The sequence below is a fragment of the Bombina bombina genome, chromosome 5, assembly GCF_027579735.1.
Source record: "Bombina bombina isolate aBomBom1 chromosome 5, aBomBom1.pri, whole genome shotgun sequence".
In the NCBI taxonomy this organism is placed as follows: Eukaryota; Metazoa; Chordata; class Amphibia; order Anura; family Bombinatoridae; genus Bombina; species Bombina bombina.
The window spans coordinates 42,790,055-42,811,160 of record NC_069503.1 but is presented as its reverse complement, the minus strand read 5'-3'; positions in this window follow the sequence as shown (position 1 = coordinate 42,811,160).

The following is a 21,106-nucleotide window of genomic DNA, read 5'->3' as shown; positions in this document are numbered from 1 at the left end:
TAGCGGCTGAATCGAGTGACCATTCCTTGGGAGGTGACGAGTAGTTGGAGCACCTGGACGGCTCCATTTCCGCACACAGTGGATACTCGTCTGACGGAGTGTATTTGGTCGCAGTGGGTGAGTCCTTACATTGCATTACCTAAGGATTTCGTCTGTCACAAGCTTGACAAGGGTTTTTTTCCTGATTATCGCTGAAGACTGTTATATACAAGGCTGTGAATACGCTCATTACATACTAATCAGCTTACCTGGGTTAAAACACAGTATTATCTTTCTTTCACTACACACACACCTCACACATAAAAACACTGCACACACACCTCACACATAAAAACACTGCACACACACCTCACACATAAAAACACCGCACACACACCTCACACATAAAAACACTGCACACACACCTCACACATAAAAACACTACACACACACCTCACATATAAAAACACTACACACACACCTCACACATAAAAACACTGCACACACACCTCACACATAAAAACACTACACACACACCTCACACATAAAAACACTGCACACACACCTCACACATAAAAACACTACACACACACCTCACATATAAAAACACTACACACACACCTCACACATAAAAACACTACACACACACCTCACACATAAAAACACTACACACACACCTCACATATAAAAACACTGCACACACACCTCACACATAAAAACACTGCACACACACCTCACACATAAAAACACTACACACACACCTCACACACAAAAACACTGCACACACACCTCACACACAAAAACACTGCACACACACCTCACATATAAAAATACTACACACACACCTCACACATAAAAACACTGCACACACACCTCACACATAAAAACACTGCACACACACCTCACACATAAAAACACTACACACACACCTCACACATAAAAACACTGCACACACACCTCACACATAAAAACACTGCACACACACACTCACACATAAAAACACTGCACACACACACACCTCACACATAAAAACACTGCACACACACACACCTCACACATAAAAACACTGTACACACACACACCTCACACATAAAAACACTGCACACACACCACACACATAAAAACACTACACATGCACCTCACACATAAAAACACTGCACACACACACTCACACATAAAAACACTGCACACACACACACCTCACACATAAAAATACTACACACACACCTCACACATAAAACACTACACACACACCTCACACATAAAAACACTGCACACACACACCAATATGATTTTCATAATTTCCCCCAAAAAAAGAATGAAGTCTTGGGCTACACTATGCTTGTGACACACAGCACCAATTGGACTAAAGCTCTGTGCATTAACATACTTTAGTGCAGTTGAATCAGCAATTGCTTGAGCATAACACAGCACTAAAAGACAGTAATAAGTGTAATGCATGTGGCAATGGACCACACTCAGATCTAATAATACACGGTTTGTGACACTGATTAGCTATTTGTAGTCTTAGTGGGAAAGTAAGGGAACGTAGGGAAGGTATTTTTTAGCAATAAATACTCATTAAAACTGTGCTAGAATATATAGAGAGAATGCAGCATATCATGTTGCATGAATCAAATGAAATTAAATGTTAAACTATGGATAACATTAAATAAGGGGTGCACAATAGTTTCCATTTTGACATTTTGAGAAAACCTGTTTAGCCTTCCCAAGCAAGCAATGTCTTCAGAGCAAGTCTCTCTTTTTGGTACGTGAATTAAGGCCCTGCACTGAAATCTTGCTATTCCCTGCTTTTCTGTCATTTTACACCAAGGCCTAGATTTAGAGTTCGGCGGTAGCCGTGAAAACCAGCGTTAGAGGCTCCTAACGCTGGTTTTAGGCTACCGCCGGTATTTGGAGTCACTCAAAATAGGGTCTAACGCTCACTTTTCAGCCGCGACTTTTCCATACCGCAGATCCCCTTACGTCAATTGCGTATCCTATCTTTTCAATGGGATCTTTCTAACGCCGGTATTTAGAGTCGTTTCAGAAGTGAGCGTTAGAGATCTAACGACAAAACTCCAGCCGCCGGAAAATAGCAGGAGTTAAGAGCTTTCTGGGCTAACGCCGGTTCATAAAGCTCTTAACTACTGTACCCTAAAGTACACTAACACCCATAAACTACCTATGTACCCCTAAACCGAGGTCCCCCCACATCGCCGCCACTCGATTAAAATTTTTTAACCCCTAATCTGCCGACCGCCACCTACGTTATCCCTATGTACCCCTAATCTGCTGCCCCTAACACCGCCCACCCCTGTATTATATTTATTAACCCCTAACCTGCCCCCCACAACGTCGCCGCCAGCTACCTACAATAATTAACCCCTAATCTGCCGACCGCAAAGCGCCGCCACCTACGTTATCCTTATGTACCCCTAATCTGCTGCCCCTAACACCGCCGACCCCTATATTATATTTATTAACCCCTAATCTGCCCCCCACAACGTCGCCGACACCTGCCTACACTTATTAACCCCTAATCTGCCGAGCGGACCTGAGCGCTACTATAATAAAGTTATTAACCCCTAATCCGCCTCACTAACCCTATCATAAATAGTATTAACCCCTAATCTGCCCTCCCTAACATCGCCGACACCTAACTTCAATTATTAACCCCTAATCTGACGACCGGAGCTCACCGCTACTCTAATAAATGGATTAACCCATAAAGCTAAGTCTAACCCTAACACTAACACCCCCCTAAGTTAAATATAATTTAAATCTAACGAAATTAATTAACTCTTATTAAATAAATTATTCCTATTTAAAGCTAAATACTTACCTGTAAAATACATCCTAATATAGCTACAATATAAATTATAATTATATTGTAGCTATTTTAGGATTAATATTTATTTTACAGGCAACTTGGTAATTATTTTAACCAGGTACAATAGCTATTAAATAGTTAAGAACTATTTAATAGTTACCTAGTTAAAATAATAACAAAATTACCTGTAAAATAAATCCTAACCTAAGTTATAATTAAACCTAACACTACCCTATCAATAAATTAATTAAATAAAATACCTACAATTACCTACAATTAACCTAACACTACACTATCAATAAATAAATTAAATACAATTCCTACAAATAACTACAATTACATAAACTAACTAAAGTACAAAAAATAAAAAAGAACTAAGTTACAAAAAATAAAAAAATATTTACAAACATAAGAAAAATATTACAACAATTTTAAACTAATTACACCTACTCTAAGCCCCCTAATAAAATAACAAAGACCCCCAAAATAAAAAATTCCCTACCCTATTCTAAATTAATAAATGTAAAAGCTCTTTTACCTTACCAGCCCTGAACAGGGCCCTTTGCGGGGCATGCCCCAAGAAAATCAGCTCTTTTACCTGTAAAAAAAAACATACAATACCCCCCCCCAACATTACAACCCACCACCCACATACCCCTAATCTAACCCAAACCCCCCTTAAATAAACCTAACACTAAGCCCCTGAAGATCTTCCTACCTTGTCTTCACCATCCAGGTATCACCGATCCGTCCTGGCATCCGGTGCTGAAGAGGTCCAGAAGAGGCTCCAAAGTCTTCCTCCTATCCGGCAAGAAGAGGACATCCGGACCGGCAAACATCTTCTCCAAGCGGCATCTTCGATCTTCTTCCATCCGGTGCGGAGCGGGTCCATCTTGAATCAGCCGACGCGGATCCATCCTCTTCTTCCGGCGTCTCCCGACGAATGACGGTTCCTTTAAGGGACGTCATCCAAGATGGCGTCCCTCGAATTCCGATTGGCTGATAGGATTCTATCAGCCAATAGGAATTAAGGTAGGAATATTCTGATTGGCTGATGGAATCAGCCAATCAGAATCAAGTTCAATCCGATTGGCTGATCCAATCAGCCAATCAGATTGAGCTCGCATTCTATTGGCTGATCGGAACAGCCAATAGAATGCGAGCTCAATCTGATTGGCTGATTGGATCAGCCAATCGGATTGAACTTGATTCTGATTGGCTGATTCCATCAGCCAATCAGAATATTCCTACCTTAATTCCGATTGGCTGATAGAATCCTATCAGCCAATCGGAATTCGAGGGACGCCATCTTGGATGACGTCCCTTAAAGGAACCGTCATTCGTCGGGAGACGCCGGAAGAAGAGGATGGATCCGCGTCGGCTGATTCAAGATGGACCCGCTCCGCTCCGGATGGAAGAAGATCGAAGATGCCGCTTGGAGAAGATGTTTGCCGGTCCGGATGTCCTCTTCTTGCCGGATAGGAGAAAGACTTTGGAGCCTCTTCTGGACCTCTTCAGCACCGGATGCCAGGATGGATCGGTGATACCTGGATGGTGAAGACAAGGTAGGAAGATCTTCAGGGGCTTAGTGTTAGGTTTATTTAAGGCGGGTTTGGGTTAGATTAGGGGTATGTGGGTGGTGGGTTGTAATGTTGGGGGGGGGTATTGTATGTTTTTTTTTACAGGCAAAAGAGCTGATTTTCTTGGGGCATGCCCCGCAAAGGGCCCTGTTCAGGGCTGGTAAGGTAAAAGAGCTTTTACATTTATTAATTTAGAATAGGGTAGGGAATTTTTTATTTTGGGGTCTTTGTTATTTTATTAGGGGGCTTAGAGTAGGTGTAATTAGTTTAAAATTGTTGTAATATTTTTCTTATGTTTGTAAATATTTTTTTATTTTTTGTAACAGTTCTTTTTTATTTTTTGTACTTTAGTTAGTTTATGTAATTGTAGTTATTTGTAGGAATTGTATTTAATTTATTTATTGATAGTGTAGTGTTAGGTTAATTGTAGGTAATTTAATTTATTGATAGGGTAGTGTTAGGTTTAATTATAACTTAGGTTAGGATTTATTTTACAGGTAATTTTGTTATTATTTTAACTAGGTAACTATTAAATAGTTCTTAACTATTTAATAGCTATTGTACCTGGTTAAAATAATTACCAAGTTGCCTGTAAAATAAATATTAATCCTAAAATAGCTACAATATAATTATAATTTATATTGTAGCTATATTAGGATGTATTTTACAGGTAAGTATTTAGCTTTAAATAGGAATAATTTATTTAATAAGAGTTAATTAATTTCGTTAGATTTAAATTATATTTAACTTAGGGGGTGTTAGTGTTAGGGCTAGACTTAGCTTTAGGGGTTAATCCATTTATTAGAGTAGCGGTGAGCTCCGGTCGTCAGATTAGGGGTTAATAATTGAAGTTAGGTGTCGGCGATGTTAGGGAGGGCAGATTAGGGGTTAATACTATTTATGATAGGGTTAGTGAGGCGGATTAGGGGTTAATAACTTTATTATAGTAGCGCTCAGGTCCGCTCGGCAGATTAGGGGTTAATAAGTGTAGGCAGGTGTCGGCGACGTTGTGGGGGGCAGATTAGGGGTTAATAAATATAATATAGGGGTCGGCGGTGTTAGGGGCAGCAGATTAGGGGTACATAAGGATAACGTAGGTGGCGGCGCTTTGCGGTCGGCAGATTAGGGGTTAATTATTGTAGGTAGCTGGCGGCGACGTTGTGGGGGGCAGGTTAGGGGTTAATAAATATAATATAGGGGTCAGCGGTGTTAGGGGCAGCAGATTAGGGGTACATAGGGATAACGTAGGTTGCGGCGGTGTACGGAGCGGAAGATTAGGGGTTAAAAAAATATGCAGGGGTCAGCGATAGCGGGGGCGGCAGATTAGGGGTTAATAAATGTAAGGTTAGGGGTGTTTAGACTCGGGGTACATGTTAGAGTGTTAGGTGCAGACGTAGGAAGTGTTTCCCCATAGGAAACAATGGGGCTGCGTTAGGAGCTGAACGCTGCTTTTTTGCAGGTGTTAGGTTTTTTTACAGCTCAAACAGCCCCATTGTTTCCTATGGGAGAATCGTGCACGAGCACGTTTTTGAGGCTGGCCGCGTCCGTAAGCAACTCTGGTATCGAGAGTTGCATTTGCGGTAAAAATGCTCTACGCTCCTTTTTTGGAGCCTAACGCAGCATTTTTTTGAACTCTCGATACCAGAGTTAATTTTATGCTGCGGCCAGAAAAAAGCCAGCGGAGCGTTAACAGCCCATCTACCGCCAAACTCCAAATCTAGGCCCAAGTCTCTCTTTTTGGTACGTGAATTAAGGCCCTGCACTGAAATCTTGCTATTCCCTGCTTTCTGCCATTTTACACCAAGTCTCTCTGTATATGTATATATATATATCTTATGTCACAGTTTTAACACCCTCCAAATTTTATTGTCTGTTTACTTAACTCATCTCACCCTGACCAGACTCTAACATTCCAATTGGCCTTACCAACTGTCTTTGATTAGCAATTAAGTAAATTTAGTGGACTCAGCTGACTGCCCTACCTGTATATATTTCAGACTAGTTAGGGGATGTGCACTGCACAGGGGTGCACTGCTTACAGGGCTGTGTACTTTTTAACAATAGCATATGTTCACATTTTCATAGTGAACATTTTATAAGTGAGGCAATTATTTTTAAGAATTATACAAGAATTGAACAAGGATTGGGCAAGGGGCAAGACACAAGGCAAGTACTCTTGTAATACTATGTTTTATGTATCTCATTGTATCCTTTTGCAAGTGCTGCTGTAACACTGTGTCTTATGTGATTACTTGGTTCCCACTTTCAGAATAATGCTCAATATCTTCATATTCCTTTTTGCTACCTCTTGTCTCTATAACAAACTACATTACTCACTTACTCCTTCTCCCTCTCCACCTGCACTGTTCATTAGCCCATCTCTCTTATACTCGCCTTACTTTTGTACTCATGAACTCTACCTATTTCTAAATACTCTCTCTCTCCCCTGCACTTCAGCCAAACAACAGTCTCATTACTGCAAATCTGCTTCTCATCTTATGTCACTCTCCCTCTTGCTCATACTAGCTGCTGGCGACATCTCCCCTAATCCTGGTCCCTCACAACCTCCTAACCTTTCACATCCTTGTGTGCCTTTCAATAGACTTCATAAACTAAACTCTGGTAACCTTAATCGCATTCCTCTTACATCTAAAAACCCCTCCCCTTCACTTGTGCACTCTGGAACTCTCACTCTGTTTGCAACAAGCTCACTTCTATCCATGATCTCTTTATCTCCCACTCTCTTAACCTTCTGGCTCTTACAGAAACCTGGCTCTCTGCTTCAGACACAGCATCCACTGCTGCACTGTCACATGGGGTCTCCATTTCAGCCACACTCCTAGGTCTGGCAATAGACAAGGAGGTGGTGTCGGTATTTTACTTTCCTCTTGTTGCACCTTCCAACAAATACAGCCCTTCTCTTCACTCACATTTTCTTTATTTATTCTCTCCCCTCTCTATACGTGTTGCAGTCATATACCGCCCCCCTGGCTCCCCAACTCAATTTTTAGATCACTTTGCTGCCTGGCTTCCTTATTTCCTTTCCTCAGACACCCCTACCCTCATTCTTGGCGACTTTAACATCCCTCTTGACAATCCCAATGCCTCCTATGCAATACAACTTCTTCAACTGACTTCCTCTTTCGGCCTATCACAATGGACTGACTCTCCCACTCACAAAGATGGTCATTTCCTTGATCTGATTTTCACCTATCGATGCACTCTTTCAAATTTAACAAACTCCCCTTTTCCTCTCTCTGACCATCATCTCCTAACTTGCAACATCACTTCCCTACCTACAACTCCCCCTCCCTCTACCCCTCACACCAAACTTCACAGAAGCACTAAGTCACTAGATCTGCATCAGCTCGCTAGGTCTCTCAAACCTCTCCTCTCATCCATCACCTCCTTTTCCTGCCCTGACCAATCTATCTGCCAGTATAATTCCACCCTTACATCAGTCATTGACACTCTGGCCCCTCCAACCTTAGCTCAGAAACCACACTCTCATCCTCAGCCGTGGCATACTCCTCTGACACGATACCTACGCAGATGCTCCCGTACTGCTGAGCGACATTGGAGGAAATCTCGGAGTTCAGCTGACTTTCTTCACTACAAGTTCATCCTGAACTCCTACTATTCTGCCCTTAATCTTTATAAGCAACAATATTTTTATAATCTCATCTCTACTCTTTTCTCTAACCCTAAACATCTGTTCAACACGTTCAACACTCTTCTCCACCCACCCCCACCTCCTAACACAACCTCTCTCTCAGCTCAAGATTTTGCAAGCCACTTCAACAACAAAATTGACTCCATCAGAAGTGAAATCAGCTCTCAACATACTTCTCATCTCCCACCCCCTCAAAAGCTCACGATCACCCAAAACCCAAATATCCAAAAATGCAGCTCTTTTGCCACTGTTAATGAGGATGAAGTTTCGGCCCTTATATTGTCCTCCCACCTCACTACCTGTCCCCTCGACCCCATCCCCTCACAGCTACTCCCCTCCCTCTCTTCTACCCTCACCCCCATACTCACACACATTTTCAACCTCTCCCTCAGCACTGGTATATTTCCCTCATCTCTAAAACATGCACTGGTCACACCTATCCTCAAAAAACCTTCCCTTGATCCAACCTCCCCTTCCAATTACCGCCCTATTTCCCTACTTCCCTATTTCCCTACTCCCTCTTGCCTCAAAGCTCCTCGAAAAGCTAGTTTACGCATGTCTATCCCATTTCCTTACACTAAACTCTCTTCTTGACCCACTGCAATCTGGATTTCGTTCCCATCACTCTACAGAGACAGCAATTGTCAAGGTTACCAATGACCTACTTACATCAAAATCCAAAGGCCACTTCTCTCTGCTTATCCTCCTTGACCTGTCTGCAGCCTTTGACACTGTTGACCACCCTCTTCTGCTCCAAACCCTCCAATCCTTCGGCATCTGTGACACAGCTCTCTTGTGGTTCTCTTCCTATCTGACTAACCGTACATTTAGTGTAGCCTTCTCCGGAGCATCCTCTGCCCCGTTACCACTTTCTGTTGGGGTACCTCAAGGCTCTGTCCTTGGTCCCCTTCTCTTCTCAATCTACACGTCGTCACTAGGTTCCTTAATAAAGTCCCATGGGTTTCAATACCATTTGTATGCCGATGAGACCCAAATCTACCTCTCTGCACCAGACCTACCTCCTTCCTTACTAACCCGTGTCACTAACTGTCTTTCTCACATATCATCTTGGATGTCCTCTCACTACCTTAAGCTAAATCTCTCCAAAACTGAACTCCTTATTTTTCCCCCTTCTTCCAATGTCTCCACCCCCAAAATTTCTATAACTGTTGATAATTCCATCATTACCCCTACCCCGTACGCCCGATGTCTTGGGGTCACACTTGACTCAGATATTTCCTTCACTCACATCCAGTCCTTGGCTAAAGCCTGCCGCTTCCACCTTAAAAACATTGCTAAAATTAGACATTTCCTTACACAAGATACAACCAAGATTTTAATTCATTCTCATATCCTTTCCCGCCTCAACTACTGCAACTCAGTCCTCTCTGGTCTGCCTAGCTGCCGCATAGCTCCTTTACAATCCATTATGAATGCCTCTGCCAGGCTCATCTTCCTTACTCGTCGCTCTTCATCTGCTGCACCTCTCTGTCAATCCCTTCACTGGCTTCCTCTTGTCTCTAGGATTAAACATAAAATCCTCACCCTGACATATAAAGCTCTCAACTGCACTGCTCCACCCTACATCTCAGAACTTGTGTCTAGATACTCTCCCTCCCGTCCCCTTCGATCAGCTCAGGATCTCCTCCTCTCCTCCTCTCTTGTTACTTCTTCACATTCACATTTACAGGACTTCTCCAGACCTGCCCCCATCTTGTGGAATTCCCTGCCTCGCTCCATAAGACTCTCCCCTAGTTTTAACAGCTTCAAGCTCTCTCTAAAAACTCTACTATTCAGGGATGCATACAACCAACACTAACCTTTCCTAACGCCATTGCTTTCCCCTTGAACCCCTTAGATTGTAAGCCTATGGGCCCAGCTGTTTACAGATCGCTTCATAAGAGCCGACTACAACAGTGAAACTCTCGGCAGGGCCCTCTACCCACTTGACCCCTACAAAAGCTATCCTGTACACCGACTATGTTTACAGCGCTGCGGAATCTGTTGGCGCTCTACAAATACCTGATAATAATAATAATAATAATAATAATAATAAAGCAAGGGATTCTGGGTAGATTCATTCAAAGGGGTGCACAACAGTTCATTCCATTAGCATTGTAATATACCCATATGTATATGAAGTGTTGTTAAAAACACAATAAACAAAACAGCTTCTAAGAATGAACAAAGAGGAAAGAGCAAAACCTTGCTAAGAGAAATACAACACCATTTCCCTGCCTGCTCCTGGTAGCACCCCTGCTCGTCCCCCTCTAGCTAGCCTGGCATATTAAGTTAGTTATAACAAAATAGAATCTTGGTTTCACTTTTGAATGATAGAGAATTGGCATGTGTGAGGTTGCAGCATTATAAGACCTCAGCATTTCCTCCCATTCCCAATGTGCTTAGTTCTGAGGCTGCAGCAGTTTAAGACTAATATATTCATTTAATAAGTAGTAAAAACTAACATATTTGATCACCCAATATTATATATATATATATATAGATCAAGTTATATTATAATACAAATAATGTGCACAAATAATAGTAAAAAGTCATTCACTAACTTTATCCCTGCGGCATAGATGCGCTGTCGCTCTTTTAAGACAAGATTAAGTTTAAGCCAGGCCAGGGGGTCTCCAGTTACTAATCTGCCTTACCGGTCCGGTATAGTAGGGCAGCAGCTTAAGATCAAAGTAAGCTCCAGCAAGTCCAAACCAAGTTGATGGCTCCGTCCAGATGGGAGGACAGGTCCGACCGTCACAGGTGGCAGCAGTCTCTCTTTCCCTTTTGCTGCCAGTACTGCGCTCAGTATCCTGCTCCCTTGCACATGCACAGGGAGCCAAAAAATGCCGGTCATGTTCTTCTGGTGCTGTCGATCACCAGGAGGAGAACATGTCCGTCTCTGATTGGCTCCCTCGCTAAGAGGCATTACGAGGGATTCCTCCTATTGGACCATTTTTTCTTCACTGATGTTCGGTCAGCCTGTGTCAGCTAGTGGGTGGTGCTCTAATGCTTCGCTGTTGAATTTGAAAAATTCACCCATGTTGCACAATTGAGTAGTATGTCCATGGGGGGAGTTATTTTTTTTTTTCATTTATATTACATTTAAATAAACTTTGAGCCCATATGGCAGTAGAAAAGTACACTCACTCTCCATAGCGTAACATGGGGGGGGGGGGGGAAGGTTAATTTTTTTTTTAGTTTGGTCAGCCAGTGGGTGTCACTCTAATGCTCCTCTGTTGGAATACAAAAATGCACCCATGGGGGGAGTTATTTTTTTTTTTTCATTTATATTAAATTTAAATAAACTTTGAGCCCATATGGCAGGGAAGGCCCTGCCTCCTGTGACTGCACGTCCCTGCTTTGGATGTTGTCAGAGCTTTGAAATATGTTGATGCCGCTAAAGATTTCAGAAAGACTTCTAGTTTTTTTGTTATTTTTTCTGGTTCACGAAAGGGTCAGAAAGCTTCTGCTATTTCCTTAGCCTCTTGGTTAAAACTTCTGATTCACAAAGCTTATTTGGAAGCGGTGCAGTCTCCGGCTCAAAGAATTACAGCTCATTCTACAAGATCAGTTGCCACATCTTGGGCTTTAAAGAATGAGGCTTCAGTTTATCAAATCTGCAAAACAACCACTTGGTCTTTGCATACTTTTACCTATGTTTACCATTTTGATGTTTTTGCCTCTTCAGAAGCAGCTTTAGGTAGAAAGGTTCTTCAGACAGTGGTCACTCTTTGATTTTATTGCCTAGAATTTTTTTTTAGTTTTTTTAGTTATTAAAAGACTTTAATTTTGGATATAATTTTTCAGCAAAAAAAAAATCTATTTATATTTTATCCCTCCCTTTTTATTTTGTTACTTGTGGACTTCCACATCTTGGGTATTATATCCCATGTGTAACAAATCGTGGACTCTCACCACCTATATGAAAGAAAACATAATTAAGTTCTTACATAAATTATGGCCTAGATTTGGAGTTTGGCGGTAGCCGTCAAAACCAGCGTTAGAGGCTCCTAACGCTGGTTTTAGGCTACCGCCGGTATTTGGAGTCACTCAAAAAAGGGTCTAACGCTCACTTTTCAGCCGCGACTTTTCCATACCGCAGATCCCCTTACGTAAATTACGTATCCTATCTTTTCAATGGGATCTTCCTAACTCCGGTATTTAGAGTCGTGGCTGAAGTGAGCGTTAGAGCTCTAACGACAAAACTCCAGCCGCAGAAAAAAAGCAGGAGTTAAGAGCTTTCTGGGCTAACGCCGGTTCATAAAGCTCTTAACTACTGTACCCTAAAGTACACTAACACCCATAAACTACCTATGTACCCCTAAACTGAGGTCCCCCCACATCGCCGCCACTCGATTTTTTTTTTTAACCCCTAATCTGCCGACCGCAAAGCGCCGCCAGCTAAGTTATCCCTATGTCCCCCTAATCTGCTGCCCCTAACACCGCCGACCCCTATATTATATTTATTAACCCCTAACCTGCCCCCCACAACGTCGCCGCCAGCTACTTACAATAATTAACCCCTAATCTGCCGACCGCAAAGCTCCGCCACCTACATTATAGCTATGTACCCCTAATCTGCTGCCCCTAACACCGCCGACCCCTATATTATATTTATTAACCCCTAATCTGCCCCCTCAACGTCGCCTCCACCTGCCTACACTTATTAACCCCTAATCTGCCGAGCGGACCGCACCGCTATTATAATAAAGTTATTAACCCCTAATCCGCCTCTCTAACCCTATAATAAATAGTATTAACCCCTAATCTGCCCTTCCTAACATCGCCGACACCTAACTTCAATTATTAACCCCTAATCTGCCGACCGGAGCTCAACGCTATTCTAATAAATGGATTAACCCCTAAAGCTAAGTCTAACCCCAACACTAACACCCCCCTAAGTTAAATATAATTTAAATCTAACGAAATTAATTAACTCTTATTAAATAAATTATTCCTATTTAAAGATAAATACTTACCTGTACAATAAATCCTAATATAGCTACAATATAAATTATAATTACATTGTAGCTATTTTAGGATTAATATTTATTTTACAGGCAACTTTGTAATTATTTTAACCAGGTACAATAGCTATTAAATAGTTAAGAACTATTTAATAGTTACCTAGTTAAAATAAATACAAAATTACCTGTAAAATAAATCCTAACCTAAGTTACAATTAAACCTAACACTATACTATCATTAAATTAATTAAATAAAATACCTACAATTACCTACAATTATTCCTAACACTACACTATCAATAGATTAATTAAATACAATATCTACAAATAACTACAATGAAATAAACTAACTAAAGTACAAAAAATAAAAAAGAACTAAGTTACAAAAAATAAAAAAATATTTACAAACATTAGAAAAATATTACAACAATTTTAAACTAATTACACCTACTCTAAGCCCCCTAATAAAATAACAAAGACCCCCAAAATAAAAAATGCCCTACCCTATTCTAAATTAAAAAAGTTAAAAGCTCTTTTACCTTACCAGCCCTGAACAGGGCCCTTTGCGGGGCATGCCCCAAGAATTTCAGCTCTTTTGCCTGTAAAAAGAAACATACAATACCCCCCCCCCCAACATTACAACCCACCACCCACATACCCCTAATCTAACCCAAACCCGCCTTAAATAAACCTAACACTAAGCCCCTGAAGATCTTCCTACCTTGTCTTCACCATCCAGGTTCACCGATCCGTCCTGAAGAGCTCCTCCGATGTCCTGATCCAAGCCCAAGCGGGGGGCTGAAGAGGTCCATGATCCGGTCGAAGTCTTCATCCAAGCGGGGCAGAAGAGGATCTTCCATCCGATTGAAGTCTTCATCCAGGCGGCATCTTCTATGGTCTTCCATCCGGAGCGAAGCGGCAGCATCCTAAAGACCTCCAGCGCGGAACATCCATCCGGCCCGACGACTGAACGACGAATGACGGTTCCTTTAAATGACGTCATCCAAGATGGCGTCCCTCGAATTCCGATTGGCTGATAGGATTCTATCAGCCAATCGGAATTAAGGTAGGAATATTCTGATTGGCTGATGGAATCAGCCAATCAGAATCAAGTTCAATCCGATTGGCTGATTCGATCAGCCAATCAGATTGAGCTCGCATTCTATTGGCTTTCCGATCAGCCAATAGAATGCAAGATCAATCTGATTGGCTGATCGGATCAGCCAATCGGATTGAACTTGATTCTGATTGGCTGATTCCATCAGCCAATCAGAATATTCCTACCTTAATTCCGATTGGCTGATAGAATCCTATCAGCCAATCGGAATTCGAGGGACGCCATCTTGGATGACGTCATTTAAAGGAACCGTCATTCGTCGTTCAGTCGTCGGGCCGGATGGATGTTCCGCGCTGGAGGTCTTCAGGATGCTGCCGCTTCGCTCCGGATGGAAGACCATAGAAGATGCCGCCTGGATGAAGACTTCAATCGGATGGAAGATCCTCTTCTGCCCCGCTTGGATGAAGACTTCGACCGGATCATGGACCTCTTCAGCCCCCCGCTTGGGCTTGGATCAGGACATCGGAGGAGCTCTTCAGGACGGATCGGTGAACCTGGATGGTGAAGACAAGGTAGGAAGATCTTCAGGGGCTTAGTGTTAGGTTTATTTAAGGGGGGTTTGGGTTAGATTAGGGGTATGTGGGTGGTGGGTTGTAATGTTGGGGGGGGGGTATTGTATGTTTCTTTTTACAGGCAAAAGAGCTGAAATTCTTGGGGCATGCCCCGCAAAGGGCCCTGTTCAGGGCTGGTAAGGTAAAAGAGCTTTTAACTTTTTTAATTTAGAATAGGGTAGGGCATTTTTTATTTTGGGGGTCTTTGTTATTTTATTAGGGGGCTTAGAGTAGGTGTAATTAGTTTAAAATTGTTGTGATATTTTTCTAATGTTTGTAAATATTTTTTTATTTTTTGTAACTTAGTTCTTTTTTATTTTTTGTACTTTAGTTAGTTTATTTCATTGTAGTTATTTGTAGATATTGTATTTAATTAATGTATTGATAGTGTAGTGTTAGGTTTAATTGTAGGTAATTGTAGGTATTTTATTTAATTAATTTAATGATAGTATAGTGTTAGGTTTAATTGTAACTTAGGTTAGGATTTATTTTACAGGTAATTTTGTTATTATTTTAACTAGGTAACTATTTAATAGCTATTGTACCTGGTTAAAATAATTACAAAGTTGCCTGTAAAATAAATATTAATCCTAAAATAGCTACAATGTAATTATAATTTATATTGTAGCTATATTAGGATTTATTTTACAGGTAAGTATTTAGCTTTAAATAGGAATAATTTACTTAATAAGAGTTAATTAATTTCGTTAGATTTAAATTATATTTAACTTAGGGGGGTGTTAGTGTTAGGGTTAGACTTAGCTTTAGGGGTTAATACATTTATTATAGTAGCGGTGAGCTCCGGTCGGCAGATTAGGGGTTAATGTTTGAAGTTAGGTGTCGGCGATGTTAGGGAGGGCAGATTAGGGGTTAATACTATTTATTATAGGGTTAGTGAGGCGGATTAGGGGTTAATAACTTTATTATAATAGCGGTGCGGTCTGCTCGGCAGATTAGGGGTTAATAAGTGTAGGTAGCGGCGACGTTGTGGGGGGCAGATTAGGGGTTAATAAATATAATATAGGGGTCGGCGATGTTAGAGCAGCAGATTAGGGGTACATAGGGATAATGTAAGTAGCGGCGGTTTACGGAGCGGCAGATTAGGGGTTAAAAATAATATACAGGGGTCAGCGATAGCGGGGGCGGCAGATTAGGGGTTAATAAGTGTAAGGGTAGGGGTGTTTAGACTCGGGGTACATGTTAGAGTGTTAGGTGCAGACGTAGGAAGTGTTTCCCCATAGGAAACAATGGGGCCGCGTTAGGAGCTTAACGCTGCTTTTTTGCAGGTGTTAGGTTTTTTTTCAGCTCAAACAGCCCCATTGTTTCCTATGGGGGAATCGTGCACGAGCACGTTTTTGAGGCTGGCCGCTTGCGTAAGCAACTCTGGTATCGAGAGTTGAAGTTGCGTTAAAAATGCTCTACGCTCCTTTTTTGGAGCCTAACGCAGCCTTTTTTTGGACTCTCAATACCAGAGTTATTTTTATGGTGCGGCCAAAAAAAAGGCAGCGTTAGCTACGCGGGTCGTTACCGACAAAACTCTAAATCTAGCCGTATGTTTTTTCTATATAGGTATGAGGAGGTTATTCCTCTTTTTCTCTCCTCCTTTCTTGCACAAAATAATGAAACAAAGAAAAACAAAAACGACAAAGAGGAAGATTCCTTTAAAAATAAAAAAATATAAATCAACTAACAGTAAATACAAAACTTTGATTAATGCATAAATGTCATCAAATTTTGTGGCATATGTTTTAACAAAAGTATATATCCTATAGAACCTAATATATGAGAGCCTTAGGTGTATATCCTATAGAACCTAATATATGAGAGCCTTAGGTGTATATCCTATAGAACCTAATATATGAGTGCCTTAGGTGTATATCCTATAGAACCTAATATATGAGAGCCTTAGGTGTATATCCTATAGAACCTAATATATGAGTGCCTTAGGTGTATATCCTATGGAACCTAATATATGAGAGCCTTAGGTGTATATCCTATAGAACCTAATATATGAGAGCCTTAGGTGTATATCCTATAGAACCTAATATATGAGAGCCTTAGGTATATAACCTCATTTTTAAAATACAAACTCCAACCTTGAATTTCAAGGATGACAAGAAAAAAATAAAATAATTTCCCTCTCCCCACTCTTCTCGATTAACCATCTTGCGATTGTAGGTATCGCTCACCCCTACCTGTAAACACTGGAACATTCATTCCTCCCTATAGCGTTTCTCAGAAACTCTGAACCCCAGAAGGGAGAAATAAGCTGAATTTCTAACTCTTGTATAGGAGATAATCAACTCTCTCCATTTATTGAAAAAATGTAATACGCTTATTTCTAATAGTTTTCACTCCCTTAAACAGAATTCACTGTAATACTATTTTATAATTTATTTATTATTATTATTTTTTTTTAAATATTTATTTAAGTCCAACAATGTATAAAAGTATACAGCATGATTTTTAAGCAGCCACGCAGGGCGAGAAACCAAAAGGAAAAACCCCCCAGAAAAAAAGTGGTTTATAGAAAATACAATTAATTATACCTCCTACATTGAAGGATCAACATTTAGTAACTTATTTTAACATGTTTGTTCTCACATGATCTCTTTCTTGAGACTACTAAAAATACCAAATAAAATATACAATGTTGGGGTTTTTAATTTTAACCTGTTAATAAAATCCAAGATAACACTCAAAAAAGAAGAAAGACAAAACAAAAAACAAAAAAGAGAAAAAGATCTCCCCCTCCCTCTCTTCCCCACGGTTCGGTCACCCCCTGCCCCTCTGAATTCTCTCCTATTAGCCAAATGCCCAAGTTGATAGAAAAAAAATCTCTAAGAGTTAGGGACTAAAAGGAATCAGTGTTGGAGTGTAAGCATATATTGAGTTGTTATTGGAAAAGAGAGGCTAATTTTAAGCCATTTTGAGAAAAAAATATGCAATCTGCCTTTCTTTAAATGTTGTAAAGTTAAACTGTTCAAAAATAATCTGAGTATGTATTATCTTAATTAACATAGAAAGAGTAGGGGCTTTTCTACTCTTCCGGTTCTTTAAAATTAAGTTGTGTCCTATCATAATAATGGTGTTAATTAGGTTACATTCTTGTCTGTCTGTTGCTGTATATCAAAAAAATTATATCTTGTGGATTGAGATTCTTAACTCCAGCTTTCTATTTAACCAGAAAAAGATGTTTTCCCAATATTTATTGATGTTTGGGCATTGCCATATACAATGAATAATATCCGCTTTAGATGAGTTACATCTAGGGCATATGCTTTCATTTTTTTTTCTATTTAGCTAATCTTTCAGGGGTGATATAGGTATCATTTATTAGTTTAATATGTGATTCCTTCCAGATATTAGAAATTAACGCTTCTTTTATCCAGCTAATACTATATTTTACTTCTGATATATCTAAATCAGGAAAGTATTTTACCCATTTAAGCTGTATTGTCCCCAAAAAGTCTTTACCATACTTATTTAAGCATATTTTATATAGGGGAGATGAGGCATAGGAACCCTGTTGTTACAATTTAATATAGTTTCCCAGTTCTCCTAACCCAGATGAATTTTGGATGCCTTCTATATTATCATATATAAAATGCCTAAGTTACAAATATACAAAAAAATATATATTTGAGATATTATATTCTTGAAAAATAGCCTCAAAAGACTTAATTTGCTTTTTACTATCTAAGATTTGCATTATAAAGACCAGGTCGTTCTGTGTCAAAGTTCTAAAAGCCTGTGAGGATACCCCTGGGAGAAACTTTGGGTTACCAATGATTGTAAGAAAAGGAAACATTTGAAAATGTATATCTAATATATTACATAAAGTTTGCCAAGCAATGACAGTATTGCGTATGATAATCCTATTCTGTATATTTATTGGTAGTTTCTGAATATTTATTGGTAGTTGCTTTCTCAGACAATGTAGTACTGCGCTAAGTGTAAGTACCCATAGGATCTCTGTTTTCAAAAAATTGATTTTGTAGCCAGATATTGAACTAAATAGGTCAAATATCTGTAGACATAAAGGTATACTACTTTTAGTATTTTTAAGAAATAATAGGTCGTCTGCATATAGGGAGAGTATTAGTTCTTTGTTTCCCAACTTAATTCACCTTAGTCCTTGTCTAAAAAGAATTTCCAACGGTTCTAATGCAACATTAAAAAGGAGGGGAGAGAGTGGGCACCCTTGTCTTGTCCCTTTATTTAGGGTTAGGTTAGGGGTCACACTACCTTTTACCATAATGAATGAGAGTGGGTGGTTATAAATTTATTTAACAAAAGAAAAAAAGTGACCTGCAACACCAAAATTATGAAGTGAAGAATATAGATACTCCCAGATCACAGAATCAAATGCCTTTTCTGCATCAACTGTTAAAATAGCAAAATCTAAATCAGTATGTTTCCCTTTTTTTATGAAAATCCTTCCAAAAATAATCCAAAAGCAGGACTACTTTTCTAGTATTTTTAGTAGAAGATCGACCTGTCATAAACCCAGATTGATCTTCATGTATAATCTCATTCAAACATTTTTAAAATTTATTGGCCACAATAGAGGTACGTAATTTTGTAATCTACATATAGTAGTGAAATGGGTCTATATGATCCCATATCTGTTGGATCTTTACCCTTTTTTAATATTAATGTGATCAATGAGGCAGTAAATATCTTTGAGATCATATAATCTTTTGTGAAATAATTATATAATAAATTCAAAACCTCTAAAATTTCTGGTTTTAATAGTTTAAAGAACTCCACTGGAATTTGGTTGGGGCCAGGTGCTTTATTGAGTTTAGTTGTATCAATAAATTCGCCAATTTCTTCTATTGATATGGGGTCATTTAACTTTCCTAAGATGTCCGCAGAAATTTTAGGCATATATATCTTGTCCCAAAATTGTGCTTTGGCTGTAACATCTACTTCTTTTGGTGTATACATTTTCATAAAGTAGTTAAAAAAGGACTTCTTAATTGCAGCAAGATCTGTATAGCTATTATTTCCTTCTATAGTCCTCTCAATGATATTGGATTTCTTCCTAGCTTTGTCTAAATTAGCTAGGTATTTAGCTGATTTGCCCACCTGTCCTTTATACTTTGCATTTATTTTAAGCTCTTCCATATTATTTTTTTGTAACAAATAAAGATCTCTCTCTTGGTCTTGTATCCATGTATTTATCCCAGCTTATTCTATTAGGTGAAACTATATATTTCCTATATGTATTTCTGACCTGATTTGCCAATTGTAGTTCCTGAGCTCTGGCTTTCTTCTTTTGTTTTAACATATATGCTTTAATTTCTCCTCTGAGATATGCTTTAGCCGTTTCCCAGAATATTTATAATTTTTTCAAGGTATGCTTGATTATACTTTTTATATTCTCTCCATTTCTGGACTATCAAATTTCAGAATTCTACATTATTTATTAAGAATTTTGGGAAGAAGAAATTAGATGATTGTTCAGGATCAAATGATTTATTCTGGGTTTCAATAGAAATAATGGCATGATCAGAAATGTTTTTCATTAATTTTTGTTCTTGTTTCTAAAGACAAAATAGAATCTGAGATTAAAAAAGAATCGATCCTAGATAGGGATCTGAATGATTTGAACTCACATGTATATGTTTTAGTATCTGCATGTTGAATTCGTCATATATCATGTACTTTTAAATCGTTACTAATCTGTTTGTAGATCTTAGACTTTTGTGTTGGGTATCTTACATTTTTTTGACCAACTCTATCTACAACCCGGAATAGGGATCAGGTTAAAATCTCCAGCCATTATTATATTTTGTCCAATATATTTAGATAACCATACAGTTAGTTTATTCAAAAAAATCTGGCTCTATTTTATTAAGTCCATTAACATTGCACAATACGAATTTAAAACCTTGTAGTACTATCTCCAAGATTATCCATCTATCTGCTGGGTCTATCTTTCAATTTAGTTGCTTCCTCACCTTTAAGGTGCGTTTCTTGTATAAACACTATATCCGGGTTGTGTTTACCCAGTTGTTTTAAAACCAGCTTTCTTTTAATTTGCGAGGTGATACCTCCCACCTGTCATGTTCCAGTGTATATGCGCTCAGGACACAGACCCTCGGGGCAGTGGTAGGGAATTGGAGACACCGACCCCTGACCCGGGGAAGAGTATCCTGGATGTGGATAGATGATATTCTGTGATTCATAGTTGCAAGAAGTTATTGTAGAATTCATGGAGAGTGCAACATATGTATACAATATATTCTGGCTTCACTGTGACTTATAGTTAGTTAATAGGAGTAGCTGCAGGATTCATGAGAGGAAAATATAGCAATGTAGGATGTTCAGGCTTCAGAGTAAACTGGTAGAAGATTGACTCATAGATGCAAACTAAGGTTTGTTGCAGGTTCAC